General features: G+C 39.2%; 1 protein-coding gene across 5 annotated transcripts in view; it reads right to left on the reverse strand.

Annotated features, from left to right (window-relative positions):
• The window catches only part of ABCG2 (ATP binding cassette subfamily G member 2 (Junior blood group)), a 147,463-nt gene that overhangs the window by 104,715 nt on the left and 24,345 nt on the right, over positions 1 to 18,403 (reverse strand). The gene's annotated exons all lie outside the window — the stretch shown is intronic.

An 18,403-nucleotide genomic window follows, 5' to 3' on the forward strand; every position in this document is an offset into this window, starting at 1 on the left:
GAAAATGGAATTATTACAACCAATCCCTCAGAGATACAAACAATTATCGGGGAATACTATGAAAAATTATATGCCAACAAATTGGACAACCTGGAAGAAATGGACAAATTCCTGAACACCCACACTCTTCCAAAACTCAATCAGGAGGAAATAGAAAGCTTGAACAGACCCATAACCAGCGAAGAAATTGAATCGGTTATCAAAAATCTCCCAACAAATAAGAGTCCAGGACCAGATGGCTTCCCAGGGGAGTTCTACCAGACATTTAAAGCAGAGATAATACCTATCCTTCTCAAGCTATTCCAAGAAATAGAAAGGGAAGGAAAACTTCCAGACTCATTCTATGAAGCCAGTATTACTTTGATTCCTAAACCAGACAGAGACCCAGTAAAAAAAGAGAACTACAGGCCAATATCCCTGATGAATATGGATGCAAAAATTCTCAATAAGATACTAGCAAATCGAATTCAACAGCATATAAAAAGAATTATTCACCATGATCAAGTGGGATTCATTCCTGGGATGCAGGGCTGGTTCAACATTCGCAAATCAATCAACGTGATACATCACATTAACAAAAAAAAAGAGAAGAACCATATGATCCTGTCAATCGATGCAGAAAAGGCCTTTGACAAAATCCAGCACCCTTTCTTAATAAAAACCCTTGAGAAAGTCGGGATAGAAGGAACATACTTAAAGATCATAAAAGCCATTTATGAAAAGCCCACAGCTAACATCATCCTCAACGGGGAAAAACTGAGAGCTTTTTCCCTGAGATCAGGAACACGACAGGGATGCCCACTCTCACCACTGTTGTTTAACATAGTGCTGGAAGTTCTAGCATCAGCAATCAGACAACAAAAGGAAATCAAAGGCATCAAAATTGGCAAAGATGAAGTCAAGCTTTTGCTTTTTGCAGATGACATGATATTATACATGGAAAATCCGATAGACTCCCCCAAAAGTCTGCTAGAACTGATACATGAATTCAGCAAAGGTGCAGGATACAAAATCAATGTACAGAAATCAGTTGCATTCTTATACACTAACAATGAAGCAACAGAAAGACAAATAAAGAAAATGATCCCATTCACAATTGCACCAAGAAGCATAAAATACCTAGGAATAAATCTAACCAAAGATGTAAAGGATCTGTATGCTGAAAACTATAGAAAGCTTATGAAGGTAATTGAAGAAGATTTAAAGAAATGAAAAGACATTCCCTGCTCATGGATTGGAAAAGTAAATATTGTCAAAATGTCAATACTACCCAAAGCTATCTACACATTCAATGCAATCCCAATCAAAATTGCACCAGCATTCTTCTCGAAATTAGAACAAGCAATCCTAAAATTCATATGGAACCACAAAAGGCCCCGAATAGCCAAAGGAATTTTGAAGAAGACCAAAGCAGGAGGCATCACAATCCCAGACTTTAGCCTCTACTACAAAGCTGTCATCATCAAGACAGCATGGTATTGGCACAAAAACAGACACACAGACCAATGGAATAGAATAGAAACCCCAGAACTAGACCCACAAACGTATGGCCAACTCATCTTTGACAAAGCAGGAAAGAACATCCAATGGAAAAAAGACAGCCTCTTTAACAAATGGTGCTGGGAGAACTGGACAGCAACATGCAGAAGGTTGAAACTAGACCACTTTCTCACACCATTTACAAAAATAAACTCAAAATGGATAAAGGACCTAAATGTGAGACAGGAAACCATCAAAACCTTAGAGGAGAAAGCAGGAAAAGACCTCTCTGACCTCAGCCGTAGCAATCTCTTACTCGACACATCCCAAAGGCAAGGGAATTAAAAGCAAAAGTGAATTACTGGGACCTTATGAAGATAAAAAGCTTCTGCACAGCAAAGGAAACAACCAACAAAACTAAAAGGCAACCAACGGAATGGGAAAAGATATTTGCAAATGACATATCGGACAAAGGGCTAGTATCTAAAATCTATAAAGAGCTCACCAAACTCCACACCCGAAAAACAAATAACCCAGTGAAGAAATGGGCAGAAAACATGAATAGACACTTCTCTAAAGAAGACATCCAGATGGCCAACAGGCACATGAAAAGATGTTCAGCGTCGCTCCTGATCAGGGAAATACAAATCAAAACCACACTCAGGTATCACCTCACGCCAGTCAGAGTGGCCAAAATGAACAAATCAGGAGACTATAGATGCTGGAGAGGATGTGGAGAAACGGGAACCCTCTTGCACTGTTGGTGGGAATGCAAATTGGTGCAGCCGCTCTGGAAAGCAGTGTGGAGGTTCCTCAGAAAATTAAAAATAGACCTACCCTATGACCCAGCAATAGCACTGCTAGGAATTTATCCAAGGGATACAGGAGTACTGATGCATAGGGGCCCTTGTACCCCAATGTTCATAGCAGCACTCTCAACAATAGCCAAATTATGGAAAGAGCCTAAATGTCCATCAACTGATGAATGGATAAAGAAATTGTGGTATATATACACAATGGAATACTATGTGGCAATGAGAAAAAATGAAATATGGCCTTTTGTAGCAACGTGGATGGAACTGGAGAGTGTAATGCTAAGTGAAATAAGCCATACAGAGAAAGACAGATACCATATGGTTTCACTCTTATGTGGATCCTGAGAAACTTAACAGGAACCCATGGGGGAGGGGAAGGAAAAAAAAAAAAAAAAAAAGAGGTTAGAGTGGGAGAGAGCCAAAGCATAAGAGACTGTTAAAAACTGAGAACAAACTGAGGGTTGATGGGTGTTGGGAGGGAGGGGAGGGTGGGTGATGGGTATTGAGGAGGGCACCTTTTGGGATGAGCACTGGGTGTTGTATGGAAACCAATTTGTCAATAAATTTCATATATAAAAAAAAATAAAAAAAATAAAAAAATAAAATTTGATATCATTGGCACAAGGATCATGTCTACAGATGACCCTGAGATACTTATTCTCTATTTTCACACAAGAAAGTCTTAAAATAGCGCTGGACCAAAGGTTTTAGTTCCAAACCTGAAGAGGTTTGGTTCCAAACCCTCTAAATACAATGATTTCCTTTTAATCACTTTGCAAATCTTCTCGTTCCTCTTCTCTATTTCTCTAGTTTTCTTCTTCTTCAAGTAAGAAAGAATTTTGTTTCTTCTAAAAAACCCCACATCCCCCACCTAGAAAAGAATTTAAGCAAAGCAGTCCCCTGCTGCAAGAATAACAGGTATGTAAAATTGACTTTATTTGGTTAGCGTAGCATTTGGACACAGAGAGTGATTTTGCTACAGATGTTCAACAGTCAACAGCCTGGGCATAAATTTGCTCACCCACAGTTGCCACATGGGTCCAGGTGTTTGTAAAAGTTTTGTACATATTCAGTATATTTTGGGTTTTGCATCATTTGGCCTCGCTTGGCTAAGCAAGAAAGCATCATTTTATTTTATGTGTTCTGTTGCCTACAGATAAAGGGGGTAGTTGACAGTGCTTTGAAGGAATAAAGGGCTTTGGTTGCTTTTTGTAAAAGGGGATTCATTACTCACTCCATCAGAGGGATTCATTGCATTGTTTTAGAGGCATTGGCTGTGAGGATTAGGATGCTAACAGGAGTACTTGATTTCAGAATCAGAGGAGTAGATTCTGCATGGAAATAGACTTGAAATCCAGGCCCTAAGCTGCTACAATATTTGCCAGTTAAAATCAAAAAATGTTTGAGAAGCCCACAAAACAGGAAGCCCAGGCTGGCCTGAACAAAGCTACCCAGCCTCTTAAGAGTACTGCCAATTCTTTGTTCTGGCTTTGCTTTCTTTAAAGCAGCTTCCTCCTTGGCCAGGAGCTGTTCATCCTTTCCTGAAGCGTATTTACCAGCAGTGACACATTAAAAAACATGCAAAAAATTCCTGTAATTGTGTTTCCCTTCACTTGCACTGGCAGAGTATTTGACAACCTGTCCTCTGTCCTGAAGGACAATCTGTTTATGTCTTGAGCTCTTCTCTACAAAATGGTTGAAACGTCTTCCAAAGCCCCCAGCCGACTGCAACATTCCTGTTCATCAGCACACTCATTATCCCTCTAGGTATGGGTTGCTTAACTCTCACGAGGTTTATTTGGAAAAGCCAAGATTCTAATCTTAAAATACATAAGAGTTAAACTCCCAGGAATAACGTGTTCCAAAAACATTATGAGTTGCAAATATTCTTTTCTGTCTTTGAAAAAGTACACTTTTGTCCACACTACCTTCTGATGTAGACACTGATTCCAGCTCACTTGGTGTAAAAAAAAAAAAAAAAAACAACAAAACAAAACTAAAAATATAAACAACCTATAGATGTATACTTCATTCTGAAAATTGACCCTCCTCTCTTACTTTCATAAAGACACTCTTAGCCCTCCTTATGTAGTCACCATCCCATGACTTCTTCCTTTACAATGTCTAAGGAATCTCTTCCCATAACCTCTGATCTTGTGGCTTAGCCCTTTCTTATGTTGTATCTGTTTTCTAACTATTCTCTGCCAACAACACTTACTCCTCCAATCCAACCTAAACCATCCTACTAACCCTTGTCCCCAGTATAATCTTTATTCTAGAATCACCAAAGTCTTTCTTTATAACACTGCCTGTTGAAAAACCATTCATTCTTTTCCTTACTAAAAGAATCAAGTCCAGGGGCGCCTTGGGTGGCTCAGTCGATTAAGCATCCAACTCATGATTTTGGCTCTGGTCATGATCTTGTAGTTCATGAGTTTGAGCCCCACATTGGGCTCTGTGCTGGCAGCGTGGAGCCTGCTTGGGATTCTGCCTCTGACCCTCCCTTGCTCTCTCTCTCTCTCTCTCAAAATAAATAAATAAACTTAAAAGAAAAAATTTTAAAGACATTTTTTAAAATAAAAGAATCAAGTCCAAACTCCTGAGCCTGAGAAGCAGGACCACCACAACCTGGTGTTAGGAGGCTTCTCCCTGCTCTTCTTTTTTAAGAGGGTGAGGTGGCCATGCTAGAGGGTCAACATGATCTCAAACTCATGCATCTTATTTTCTGACTTCCCTTCCTTGGCTCATACTCTTGCTTCTCATGCCTTTCCCCACCCATCTTCAAATTCTAAATATTTTTAGAGCCAAGACTTTCTTTTTTTTTTTTTTTTTAATTTTTTTTTCAACGTTTATTTATTTTTGGGACAGAGAGAGACAGAGCATGAACGGGGGAGGGGCAGAGAGAGAGGGAGACACAGAATCGGAAACAGGCTCCAGGCTCTGAGCCATCAGCCCAGAGCCTGACGCGGGGCTCGAACTCACGGACCGCGAGATCGTGACCTGGCTGAAGTCGGACGCTTAACCGACTGCGCCACCCAGGCGCCCCAAAGCCAAGACTTTCTAAGACTAACCTTCTCCATGAAGCTTTATTTGACCAGTATAGCCTACAGTGGTCTCCCCCTACTTTGAGTTCTTAACACTTTTCTCACTTCCATTCACTTGGCAATTTATCACTTACTGCTTCTTATGTCTCCAGAACCACTGCCTCATATTATCATTTAACTTTGAGATGTTTACATCTTAATGCCCTAAGTAAATCAATAGTTCCTCTGTTACAGGAGGGTGGGAGAGATGCTGGTCCTTGTCTTGTGGAGTCAAAGACTGAATCTCTCAAATAGAGTGAGCAAAGTGATAAGAGTTTGTTGAGGGAAAGTACACAGCTCTCAAGAGTGAGAGGGGTCCCAACTGGGTTGCTGCTGAGGACTGTTGTCTCTGACTTTTTACTGGGAATTTATAAGAAAGTTTGTGAGACTCCACTCAAGACACCTTGCCCAGGCAGGTCTGGAATGCGTTTATCCTTCTGCTTTTCCCCAAGCCCCACTCCTGCTTTAGCTTTCTGCTTGCAGCTGAAGCCTTATCTATCCCTGCCTAATGTTAACCCTTTCCCCATTCACCTCCATTCATTCAACAAATATATAGTAGGTTTACTAAATGCCAGGTACTATGTTAGGTATGGGGGGAAAATCTCTATTTTCTCCTTATACTGTAGTGTTGTTTTTTTATGTTTATTTATTTACCTTTGAGAGAGAGAGAGAGAGACAGCACGAGCACACAAGTCGGAGAGGGGCAGAGAGAGAGAGGAGAGAGAAAGGGAGACACAGAATCTGAAGCACCAGGCTCTGAGCTGTCAGCATAGAGCCTCACATGGGGCTCAAACCCAGGAACCATAAGACCATGACCTGAGCTGGAATCAGCCGGTTAATTGACTGAGCCACCCTGTTGCCCCTATAGTGTTGTTTTTTTAATGCATAACAAGTAGGTTTCAGGCATGACTGTTCTACTAGAGACCCCTGCCACACTCTTCATCATCCAATGGAGAAATATGTCAAGGGTATTAAAGAATATTAAAGGACTGGTCTTTATTAGCTTTTCCTGGGTCTTTAACACCATAGAGTTACCAGCTGTTACATGAATTCAACTTGACGCCCTACCTACTTGATGCTTTTATAGATCACATTTTATTTTAATTTATTTTATTTTGAAGTTCATTTATTTATTTTGAGGGGGGAGGGGCAGAGAGAGAGGGAGAGGGAAAAACCCAAGCAGGTTCCACATTATCAGTGTGAAGACCAACTCGGGGCTCAATTTCAGGAACCATGAGATCATCACCTGAGCTGAAATCAAGAATGAGACGCTTAACAGACTGAGCCACCCAGGCGTCCCTAGAAATCACATTTCAATATCATCATCAGAAGCAGATTCTGCAAGATGATGTGATACGGTATACTATCAAATGGTATACATAGGGCTGGATCTAGGCTCCTTTTTAACTGAAATCTTAATGATATGGAGCTATGGACTGTTTGAACAGATGCCTTTCTGCCATTGAGACTAGGAGGGCAAGCAATCTGCTCCAGGCTGATGAGATATATTAAATTTGAGGGTTTTTTTAATCCTGCTGAGGGACATCTTTGTGAGCTGTAAAGCGTATTCAGGTTCACCTGGGTTTTAGAAATTAGTATTTGATGATTAAAGTTACAAATTTCAGACTCTAGTTTTCCTCAAGCCCTTAAATTCAGGTTACAAATACTATTTCTCTATTTCTAAATCTAGCACATTTTATTATTCACTTCTAAGAGATCTTTCAATATTTGATCTAATTTATAAACTTAGTTATTTAAAATACTTCCAAACATTTAAAACTGCACTTGGAAGAAAAATATACCCTTTCCTTAGTGTTTTGGGGGGGGTCCCCTATATTCAGAGATTCATGGAAGGATTCTGTATTCATGGAAGGATTTACAGAACTCAGTATATATTTCTACTCACAGCTAAGATTAATCATAGCAACATAGCATGGATATACACTTAGGTAGATCATAAGGAAAAGACAGAGTCTGCAAAAATTTTCTCCCAGTCTGTGGTCTGTCTTCTCATCCATTTGATATTGTCTTGTGCAGGACAGACATTTTTAATTTTTATGAATCCCATCTTATCAATGATTTTTCTCATGAGTCATGCCTTTGGTGTTATATCTAAAAGGTTATTGCTATATCCAAGGTCACCTACCTTTTCTTCTGTTATCTTCTAGGAATTTTTTGTTTTTCATTTAGATCTATGATCCACTTTGTTAATTTTTGTGTACGGTGTACAGACTTTATCTAGATTATTATTTTTGTGTGTGTGTGAAGGTCCATTGGTTCCAGCACCACACTGTTTACTAAAGACTATCTTTGTTTGTTCCATTGTATTGCCTTTGTTCTTTTGTCAAAGATCAATTGACTATATTTATTTGGTTCTCTTTCTGGGCCCTCTATTCTGTTCCATGATCTATTTGTCTATTCATTCACTAATAATACCACACTGTCCTGATTACTGTAGCTTCATAGTAAATCTTGAAATCAGGAGTATCAATCCTCTTACTTGTTCTTTTTCTTCAATGCTATGTCAGCTATTCCGGGTCTTTTGTCTCTATACAAACTTGAGAATCAGTTTGTTGATAACCATAAAATAACTTGCTTGGATTTTGATTGCAATTGTATTGAATCTATAGCTCAAGTTGGGAAGAACTGACATCTTGATAGTATTGGGTCTTTCCATCCATAAACGTGGAATATTTCTCCATTTATTTAGTTATTCTTAGATTTCATTCATCAGACATCTATAGTTTTCCTCATGCAGATTTTGTTTATATTTTGTTAGATTTATACCTAAGGACTTCATTTTGAGGTTGCTAATGTAAATTGCATTTTGTTTTTAATTTCAAATTCCACTTGGCTGTTGCTGGTAAGTAGGAAAGTGGTTGATTTTTGTAGATTAACCTTGTATCCTGCAACTTTGCTATATCACTTATTAGCCCTATGAGTTTTTGTTGTTGATTCTTTGGATGTTTTGCGTAGACAATCATATCACATGCAAACAAAGACAGTTTTATTTCTTCCTTCCCAATTGGCATAACTTTTATTCTTTTTCTTGTCTTATTGAATCATTAGAACTTCCAGTATAATGTTGTAAAGGAGTGGTTAGAAGGGACATCCTTGACTAGTTCCTGATCCTACTGGGATCTTATTCTAGTTTCTCATGATTAAGTATGAAGTTTGCTGTAGGCTTTTGTAGATGTTCTTTTTTAAGCTGAGGGAATTCTCTTCTTCTTTATTTATTTATTTTTAACTTTATTTATTTATTTATTTATTTATTTTTAATTTTTTTTCAACGTTTATTTATTTTTGGGACAGAGAGAGACACAGCATGAACGGGGGAGGGGCAGAGAGAGAGGGAGACACAGAATCGGAAACAGGCTCCAGGCTCCGAGCCATCAGCCCAGAGCCTGACGCGGGACTCGAACTCACGGACCGCGAGATCGTGACCTGGCTGAAGTCGGACGCTTAACCGACTGCGCCACCCAGGCGCCCCTATTTTTTATTTTTTAAGATTTACATCCAAATTAGTTAGTATATAGTGAAGCAATGATTTCAGTAGATTCCTCAATGCCCCTTACCCATTTAGCCCCTCCCCCCTCCTACAACCCCTCCAGCAACCCTCAGTTTGTTCTCCATATTTACGAGTCTCTTTTGTTTTGTCCCCCTCCCTGTTTTTATATTATTTTTGTTTCCCTTCCCTTATGTTCATCTGTTTTGTCTCTTAAAGTCCTCATGAGTGAAGTCATATGATTTTTGTTTTTCTCTGACTAATTTCACTTAGCATAATACCCTCCAGTTCCATCCACATAGTTGCGAATGGCAAGATTTCATTCTTTTTGATTGCCGAGTAATATTCCATTGTATATATATACCACATCTTCTTTATCCATTCATCCACCGATGGACATTTGGGCTCTTTCCATACTTTGGCTATTGTTGATAGCACTGCTATAAACATGGGGGTGCATGTGTCCCTTCAAAACAGCACACCTGTATCCCATGGATAAATGCCTAGTAGTGCAATTGCTGGGTCTAGGGTAGTTCTATTTTTAGTTTTTTGAGAAACCTCCATACTGTTTTCCAGAGTGGCTGCACCAGCTTGCATTCCCACCAACAATGCAAAAGAGATCCTCTTTCTCCGCATCCTCGCCAACATCTGTTGTTGCCTGAGTTGTTAATGTTAGCCATTGTGACAGGTGTAAGGTGGTCTCTCATTGTGGTTTTGATTTGTATTTCCCTGGTGATGAGTGATGTTGAGCATTTTTTCATGTGTTGGTTGGCCATCTGGATGTCTTCTTTGGAGAAATGTCTATTCATGTCTTTTGCCCATTTCTTCACTAGATTATTTGTTTTTTGGGTGTTGAGTTTGATATGGTCTTTGTAGATTTTGGATACTAGCCCTTTATCTGATATGTCATTTTCAAATATCTTCTCCCATTCTGTTGGTTGCCTTTTAGTTTTGCTGATTGTTTCCTTTGTTGTGCAGAAGCTTTTTATTTTGATGAGGTCCCAGTAGTTCATTTTTGTTTTTGTTTCCCTTGCCTCCAGAGACATGTTGAGTAAGAAATTGCTGCAGGCAAGATCAAAGAGGTTTTTGCCTGCTTTCTCCTCAAGGATTTTGATGGCTTCCTGTCTTACATTGAGGTCTTTCATCCATTTTGAGTTTATTTTTGTGTATGGTGTAACAAAGTGGTCCAGGTTCATTCTTCTGCATGTTGCCGTCCAGTTTTCCCAGCACCACTTGCTGAAGAGACTGTCTTTATTCCATTGGATATTCTTTCCTGCTTTGTCAAAGATTAGTTGCCCATACATTTGTGGGTACATTTCTGGGTTCTCTATTCTATTCCATTGATCTGAGTGTCTGTTCTTGTGCCAGTACCATACTGTCTTGATGATTATAGCTTTGTAGTATAGCTTGAAGTCTGGGACTGTGATGCCTTCTGCTTTGGTTTTCTTTTTCAAGATCACTTTGGCTATTCAGGGTCTTTTCTGGTTCCATACAAATTTTAGGATTATTTGTTCTAGCTCTGTGAAGAATGCTGGTGTTACTTTGATAAGGATCACGTTGAATATGTAGATTGCTTTGGGTAGTATTGACATTTTAACAATATTTGTTCTTCCTATCCAGGAGCATGGAATCTTTTTCCATTACTTTGTGTCTTCTTCAAGGAAATTCTCTTCTATTCCTATACTGAGAGTTTGTGATCATGAGTGAGTGTTGGATTTTGTCAAATGTTTTTTGTGCCTCTATTGATATGATCATGTGATTTTTCTTCTTTAGCCCTGTGATGTGATGGGTGACATTAATTTATTCCAAATGTTAAACTAGCCTTTGCATATCTGGGATAAATCCCAGCTGAGTATAATTTTTGGTGTGTAATCCCAAGTGATGTAATTTCTTTCTACACATTGTTGGATTCAACTTACTATTATTTTGTTGATAATTTTTGCATTTATATCATGAGAGATATTAATCTATGGTTTTCTTTTCTTGCAATATCTTTGTCTGGGTTTGGCATTAGGATAATGCTGATCTTATAGACTGAATTAGGAAGTATTCCTTCAGCTTCTATCTACAAGATATTGTAAATCATTGGTATAACCTTCCCTTAAATGTTTGGTGAAATTCCCCAGTAAACCCATCTGGGCCATGTACTCTGTGTTATGGAAGGTTATTAATTACTGAGTCAATTTCTTTCAGATATAGTCTTTTCAAATTGTTGACTAGGTCCTTGTTTTTCCTAAAGGGAAGTTTTATTGTTTTGGGTGGTTTCAATATGTAGTCTTGCTATCTACTTGTTATCAAGAAGAATTCTCAATATCAAATATTCTAAAATTAAAATTGTTATCTTGGGCATACTTTAAAAATTAATTGATTTATGTCTAATAACTAGATAATCTATATTTAGTGACTAATTATAGTTAATATGTAGACATTTTAATTAACAATGTATTCATTATTTATTCACTTTGCTATTCCTTCAAGCTTATAATTTCATTAGCAAGCGGCAATATTTTATAAGTTAAAACAAAAAAAATTATAAGTTAAAACTGATATGATCCTAGCAGTTAACACAGCCTGCTTGGAAGAAAAAAGTTGCTGGGTCAAATTCTCCTAGAATGTGCTCTTTGCCCCTTTTAGGAGATGTTTTTATTACAATATTCTTTTTTTTTTTTAACGTTTATTTATTTTTGAGACAGAGAGAGACAGAGCATGAATGGGGGAGGGTCAGAGAGAGGGAGACACAGAATCTGAAACAGGCTCCAGGCTCTGAGCTGTCAGCACAGAGCCTGATGCGGGGCTCGGACTCACGGACTGCGAGATCATGACCTGAGCCGAAGTTAACCGACTGAGCCACCCAGGCGCCCCCCCCCCCTTTTTTTTAAGTTTATTTATTTTGAGAGACAGAGAAAGTGAGCAGGGGAGGGGCAAAGAGAGAGAAGGAGGGAGAGAGAATCCCAAGCAAGTTCTGCACTGCCAGCATGGAGCCTGATGTAGGGCTTGAACCCACAAACCATGAGATCATGACCTGAGTGGAAATCAAGAGTTGGCCACTTAACCAACTGGGCCACCCAGGTGCCCCTCATTTGGCAGATTCTTAAATATAACTGCTGACACACTAACTAAACTTAAACTGATACAACTAATTATAAAACCATAACAGTTGAGCTTAGGCTACATCAGAATCACTTGCAGGTGCTTTTAAAAAATTAAGACTCTTAAGAAACACACACGTCCCCAAACATGATTCATATTCAGTAAATAATAAGTCAGAATCTAGATTTAAACAGGGCACCTGTCTGGCTCAGTTGGTAGAGTATGCAATTCTTGATCTTGGGGTTGTGAGTTTGAGCTCCACATTGGTTGTACAGACTGCTTTAAAAGAGGGAGAGAGAGAGAGATGGGGTGCCTGGGTGATGCAGTCAGTTAAGCATCTGACTCTTGATCTCATCTCAGGTCATGATCTCACAATTCATGAGTTTGAGCCCAACATCAAGCTCTGCACTGATGGTGTGGAGCCTGCTTGGGATTCTCTCTCTCCTTCTCTCTGCCCCTCCCCCTCTTGTGTGTTCTCTCTCTCTCTCAAAATATAAATAAATAAATAAATAAATAAATAATAAAAAACAGACAGAGAAATCTAGATTTAAACAAATACTTCCAGGTGTCCCAGGAGAAACAATGTATAGGGGTAAGACAAGGTAGACTTGATCAATATTTCCCCCCTCTTTAGTGTACTAAAAGGGACCCCAAACTGATTTCTAAGAAAATAACTGGCTTTGCCTTGTACAGCCTGGTTTCCTTAACATCCATAAAAAAATTTCAGTACTAAATGGTGAATACGTGTGGGCTACATAGAGAAGAAACCTTAAATACACTCTTAATTGGAATGAATGAAAAGAAAAAAAAAATATCTGTGTTGGTCAGGAAAGAGTAGAGGTGGGAAACAGAAATAATGTAGTATGTCATGCCTGAAGCTATAGAAGAATGCCAACTGTCATCATTTTGTAAATGAGTCATATTCATTTAAGCTTATTAAGTGTGCGCATGGCTTGGTCAAAATACAGGTGCAATTTTCCAAAGCATTTGCCAACATGAAATGAAAATGCATCTATTTTTTACTAGCAATTCTCAGAGTCAAGCCTTTCCGAAGGTACCCTCTAGAGAAGAAACCCTAATGAATGATTGTATCTGATGATTAACTACAACTTTTTTTTCAGTAATTTTATATAAATTTTAACTATATTAAGAATAAAATGCCCCCATAACTTTGTATTTTATTTCCAACATCATTCACTGTTTTCTGGGTTGTGTCTTTGATATTCTATGGAAACTATAGTCCAGATTAAACTCCTTTAATTTAACAAGGCAAAACCACTATACTGGAAAGAAGTATAATTAGTCTGGTATGACTGATTCTTACAATCTTTGTCCTAGTCCTCATTCTTTCTGTGGCCCATATACCCATGTACTATCTCTTCAGGAACTGCTTCAGCATTCTGACAAGCCAAGCTTATCAGCTATGTTGCTTGGACTGTGTACTCTTGGCTATTGGCATAACTTGAAATTTCACCAAGAAGTACCAGTGTTAGGGTACAAATAAGGACACATGAATGGTGATTATTTGCATATCACTCATTTATGCCCCTATCTCCATGATGCTTCCAATATTGTCAAGCTAAGGTTGTTTTTCCCTCTAACAAAGCATTAAGACAGTAAGGAGTTCTTGGGGAAATGTTATACTCCACCTGTCTCAACTATTTGTCAATGGGCTACAGGGTTTAAGGAAACTTAACGTTATCTGCCATTTCCTTCTGCCTTTGTTTCCCACATCACTACTGCTTACATTAAGCCCCATTAAGTGATGATGAAGGATGCATCTCCAAAACAAAAAGAATGGTAGAAATAAGTTCCATAATGTTAATACTGCATTACTGACAGCTAGAGATGATAGATAGATAGATAGATAGATAGATAGATAGATAGATAGATAGATATAGATAGATAGAAAAACATACGCAAGAGTTAATTTTTTTTTTGAACTAAGAATAAAGAACAGTTTGGCTTATTAAGAAACGAGAGAATGTGATAAACAGAGCGCTTAAGAAGAACCATTTTTAGCATCAATTTCTTAATGTTTTCAGCCTATAAATCATGTTTAAAAGAAGAAATAAACAAGTACAGAAATAACTACTGCTGCTAAAGAACAAATATTCAACCAAGTACGTCTTAAAGACTCTAATTGGTTTTATTAATGGATTCATGAACTAGGCAGCATCCCACCCAGAGAGGACAGTCCCACTGAGCTGCAGAAAAGGAAAGGTTTTTAAAGGCAGAAAATGAGCAGGAAAGGGAAAATTATTAGTAAAGAAGCACTGTTCTTCCAAAAGAGAACAGAGGGATCTATGAGTAAATTTCCTAGGACCGACCAGGAAAATATATGTTGACTGGTTAAAGATCATATTCCTGGTGGAGCTGAAACTACAGTTAGGTTGGGTATTAAGTCTTGGTTTACTGACCTGGGGCTCTTAACGTAAGTGACTCCATTTTGGGCCTGTGGTTTTCTTTTCAAAACTATGTAATATAGAAGATAAGGGATATATAGAAAAGAACTATAGGAATTTTTTTTTAGTTTTTTTAAATTTTTAATGTTTATTTATTTTTGAGAGAGAGAGACAGAGCATGAGCAGGGGAGGGGCAGAGAGAGAGGGAGATACAGAATCTGAAGCAGGCTCCAAGCAGTGAGCAGTGAGCACAGAGCCCGACGCAGGACTCAAGCTCACAAGCCCACAAACCGTGAGATCATGACCTGAGCCAAAGTCAGATGCTTAACCAAAGGAGCCACCCAGGAACCCCAAGCACTACAGGAATTTAAAGAACACTTTGGATTACTTTCGAATGCCTGAGATTCTTTGGGGGCCTACAGCAATTGGCTTACTTTAAAGTCAAACTCAGATGCCCTGAGGGGAAAAGTGGGAGAGGCAATAAACATCATTAGGGAGGTGGGGTGGAGGAGAAAGTCTTTCTTGATCTCCTCTTCAAGATAAAAGTAGGTCTGGTAATTTTTGTCTTTCTAATCTGTGTGTCAAAAATATTTACAGCGATTTTTGGAATTAGAGCTCTTAGTGTAGACTTAGCTCATAATTAAACTGGCCATGCTTATATAGTGCAGAGCAGAGTGTGAGCATATGTGCCAGTTTGCATAGGAAAGTCCCAGTTTGCATGTAGTGCCCCAAGTAATTATTAATTGTGTCCGCTTTCACTCTCAAAAGTAACTGTTGTCCTGGCTTTGGCAGGAGGAAAGGCAAAAATAATCCTAGCCTTGCTAGACTCTGGCGCCCTCTTGTGTTTAAAGCATGAAAAGGCTTTATGGAAACCTTTTCCTTGAGGTTACATTGGGGAATTTCACATTCTGATATCGCATGTTCACACCACAAACCACCACAAAATGTGAACATCCCAAAGTAGATCATCTACTACTAATTTCCACACAAAGATCTCAGCTTCGAATTTCATGTCATCAGACTTTATCACTGACTGCCTCTCACAGTTGCTGCTATCTTTAGACTCCAGGACTCGCCTGCCCCATTTATCAGTAACTTTAGTCCCTGGTACATGCCCACTGTCTCTAACGCTACGTCTGTCTTGCTTCATGGTAAATTCAATACACACATAGGTAATTTTCCCACCATGCTGACCTCTGACTACCTTAACCTCTCCTCCAACGTCCTTGCTCTCCACCTTGCTTCAGTCAGACACTCCCAGTCACACCATAGACACTGTCATTACCGGTGCCATCTTATCTGTCTTGCTCTCTGACTGCCACATCCCATACTTCCACCTAACTCCTAGTAACCCCACTCCAACAAACCTTTGACCACCACAAAATGTACAATCCATTAATTTTGCTAATACTTCACTGTGCCTCATCCCTCACTGTTCACTTTAGTCTCCATACCAGATGAAATTCCATGATCATTCATTATAATAATACCCTAGCAAACACCCTCAAACTCCCTTGTTCTTCTTTTGCATTGCTACTTGTGTGGCCAAACCACAAACTCTCCTTAAATCCAGATCTCTCCCACTCTTCGCCTATATCCTTGCCGCCGAATGTGCGGGGAGAAAAACACGTAAGAATAACAATTCATCTAATTTTTTTAAAATTTTTTTAAGTTTATTTATTTTGAGAGAGTGTGTGCACACATGTGTGAGTAGGGGAGGGGCAGAAGAGGAGGGAGAGAGAGAGAATCCCAAGCAGGTTCTGCACTGGCAGCATGGTGCCCAATGTGGGGCTTGAACTCATGAACTGTGAGACCATGATCTGAGCCAAAACCAAGAGTTGGATGCCTAACCAACTGAGCTATCCAGGTAGCTCAGCTGATAACCTTATTTCCTACTTCACTGAGAAAACTGAAGCAAGCAAAAGAGACTTCTAGATTCTACCATATCTGCCTATTGACCAGCATACTCTGCCTTCCCTCTTATCACTCTGGCCTAGATGAATGTCCATGTTCCTGTCTAAGGCCTGAGACAATGTCTCCACTTGTCAGTAAATCCCATCTCCTTTCTCTTATACATCATCGCATACCGATATTGATATGGATACAGCCAATAGGTATATATACTATCTATATCTATACACTATATACTGATGTATCTATCTCTTACTACTGGATCATTCCCAGTAGCATACAACCATGCTGTTTTTTTCTTTCATCTTCAACAACATATTTCTTCATCTCACATCTTATGACCACTGCTATATTGCTCTGCTCTCTTTTACAACAAAACTCTTCAGAAGAATTCTCTATATTCCCTTCTCCAATCAATCCCTCTCCCATTCTCTCTCACATCCATTTAATCAGAACCATGAGACATAACAACAACTTGCTGTTTAGGCCTCTAGGTTTTAGAGAGTTTGGTCATGCAGCAAAAGAAATTGGAACGATACCTCCAAGAGAGCAGTGGGAACCTGGCCTAGGCGGGGGCAGCCTATTCCCTAACAGAGTTACATGATTTTGCCAACATGTTATCAGCAGAAGTCTGGGGAGCAGCTGAGCATATAGATTCTAAAAGTGTTAAGCCAATGGGGATAAAATATATTCAGTTAAGCCAAGATCATTGATGTAAGTGCACTCCTCCAGGGTTAGGAATATAACATTTTGACTGGAATACTGGGGATAGTGCTACCTGTTTGAAACTGTCGGCTAATGAAAGCCTGGATTCAACAATAACACAGAGTTAATGAGGTTGAAATGCCAGATATTCTCTAGCATACTCTTGGCAAAGGAATGCCAAGTTACGGGAAAATAAGAATGATCCATTATATGCAACCTCCTCAAACACCCCCTGACTACACCCCTCTGGGAAGGTCTAAAAGACACCAAGACATTAGGAAATGCATTAGTGAGGCAAGCACCAGCATCCCCGCAGAGCTCTGCACTTCAGAGATATGGGCAGATGAGGCTGCAGTGCAAATGTACCCTTATATCAATAGGGATAGAGGGATTCGGTGTGGTAAAGGCCTGGCAGAGTGCTGGACTGTTAGAAACAATATGGGGCAATGACTTCAACAAGCCACAGATGGGGCATATAATAAGTATTTTGGGGCACCTGGGTGGCTCAGACAGCTGAGTGTCTGACTCTTGATTTTGGCTCAGGTCAGATCCCAAGGTTGTAGAATCGAACCCCAAGTTGGGCTCCAGGCTCAGCGTGGAGCCTGCTTGTGATTCTCTATCTCTGTCTCTCTCTGCCCCTCCCTGACTCACGCAAATTAAAAAATTCTCTCTCAAATTAAAGAAAAAAAAATTTAGTAAAAAAATAAGTTTAAAAAATCAGTGTTTTGACCTTCTGTGCTTTGTGCCAATGGCTAACTGATTTTGGAGTCCCAAAAGTTCATAAACTGACAGCATGCTAAGATGCTGCTTGACATACATATGTGGAAAAAAAGACCTAAGTCTGTTAGGTGAAACCTAACCCAAGTTGCCAAAGTATGCCTTGTGCCCAATATCCAGACCTAAGTCATTTTGGAGACTAAGAGCTTCGATGAAGGGGAAAATCTGTATACTTCTGAGAAAAGATCCTGCAACACAGCCATAGGTGTATGCCACAAATCTTCTGCCAAGCTAGCATTTCTCAACCTCTGTACTACTGACAGTTTGGCCTGGGTATTTCTTTGTTGTAGGGGGTTATCTTGTACATTATAGGATGTTTGGTAGCATATCTAGTCTCTACCCACAAGATGCCGGTAGCACACGTACCTACCCTCTTCCCCAGTTGTGACAACCAAAATGTTTGCCAAAACATTACCAAATATCCTCTGGAGAGTAGGGTTACCAGATTTAGCAAATAAAAATACAGATTAAATTTGAATTTCAGATTCAAACTATTGCATGGAGATATCTATACTAAAAAAAAAAAAATACTTGTTCTTTATCTGAAATTCAAATTTAATCGGGATCCCTATATGTTATTTGTCAACCCTACCTGAGGGGTAAAATCATTTTGTAGAGAACTACTCATCTAAG

The sequence above is a fragment of the Lynx rufus genome, unplaced genomic scaffold (genome assembly GCF_022079265.1).
Source record: "Lynx rufus isolate CCGP_SWC_20201006 ecotype Redwood Valley unplaced genomic scaffold, mLynRuf1.p SCAF_3, whole genome shotgun sequence".
Lineage (NCBI taxonomy): Eukaryota > Metazoa > Chordata > Mammalia > Carnivora > Felidae > Lynx > Lynx rufus.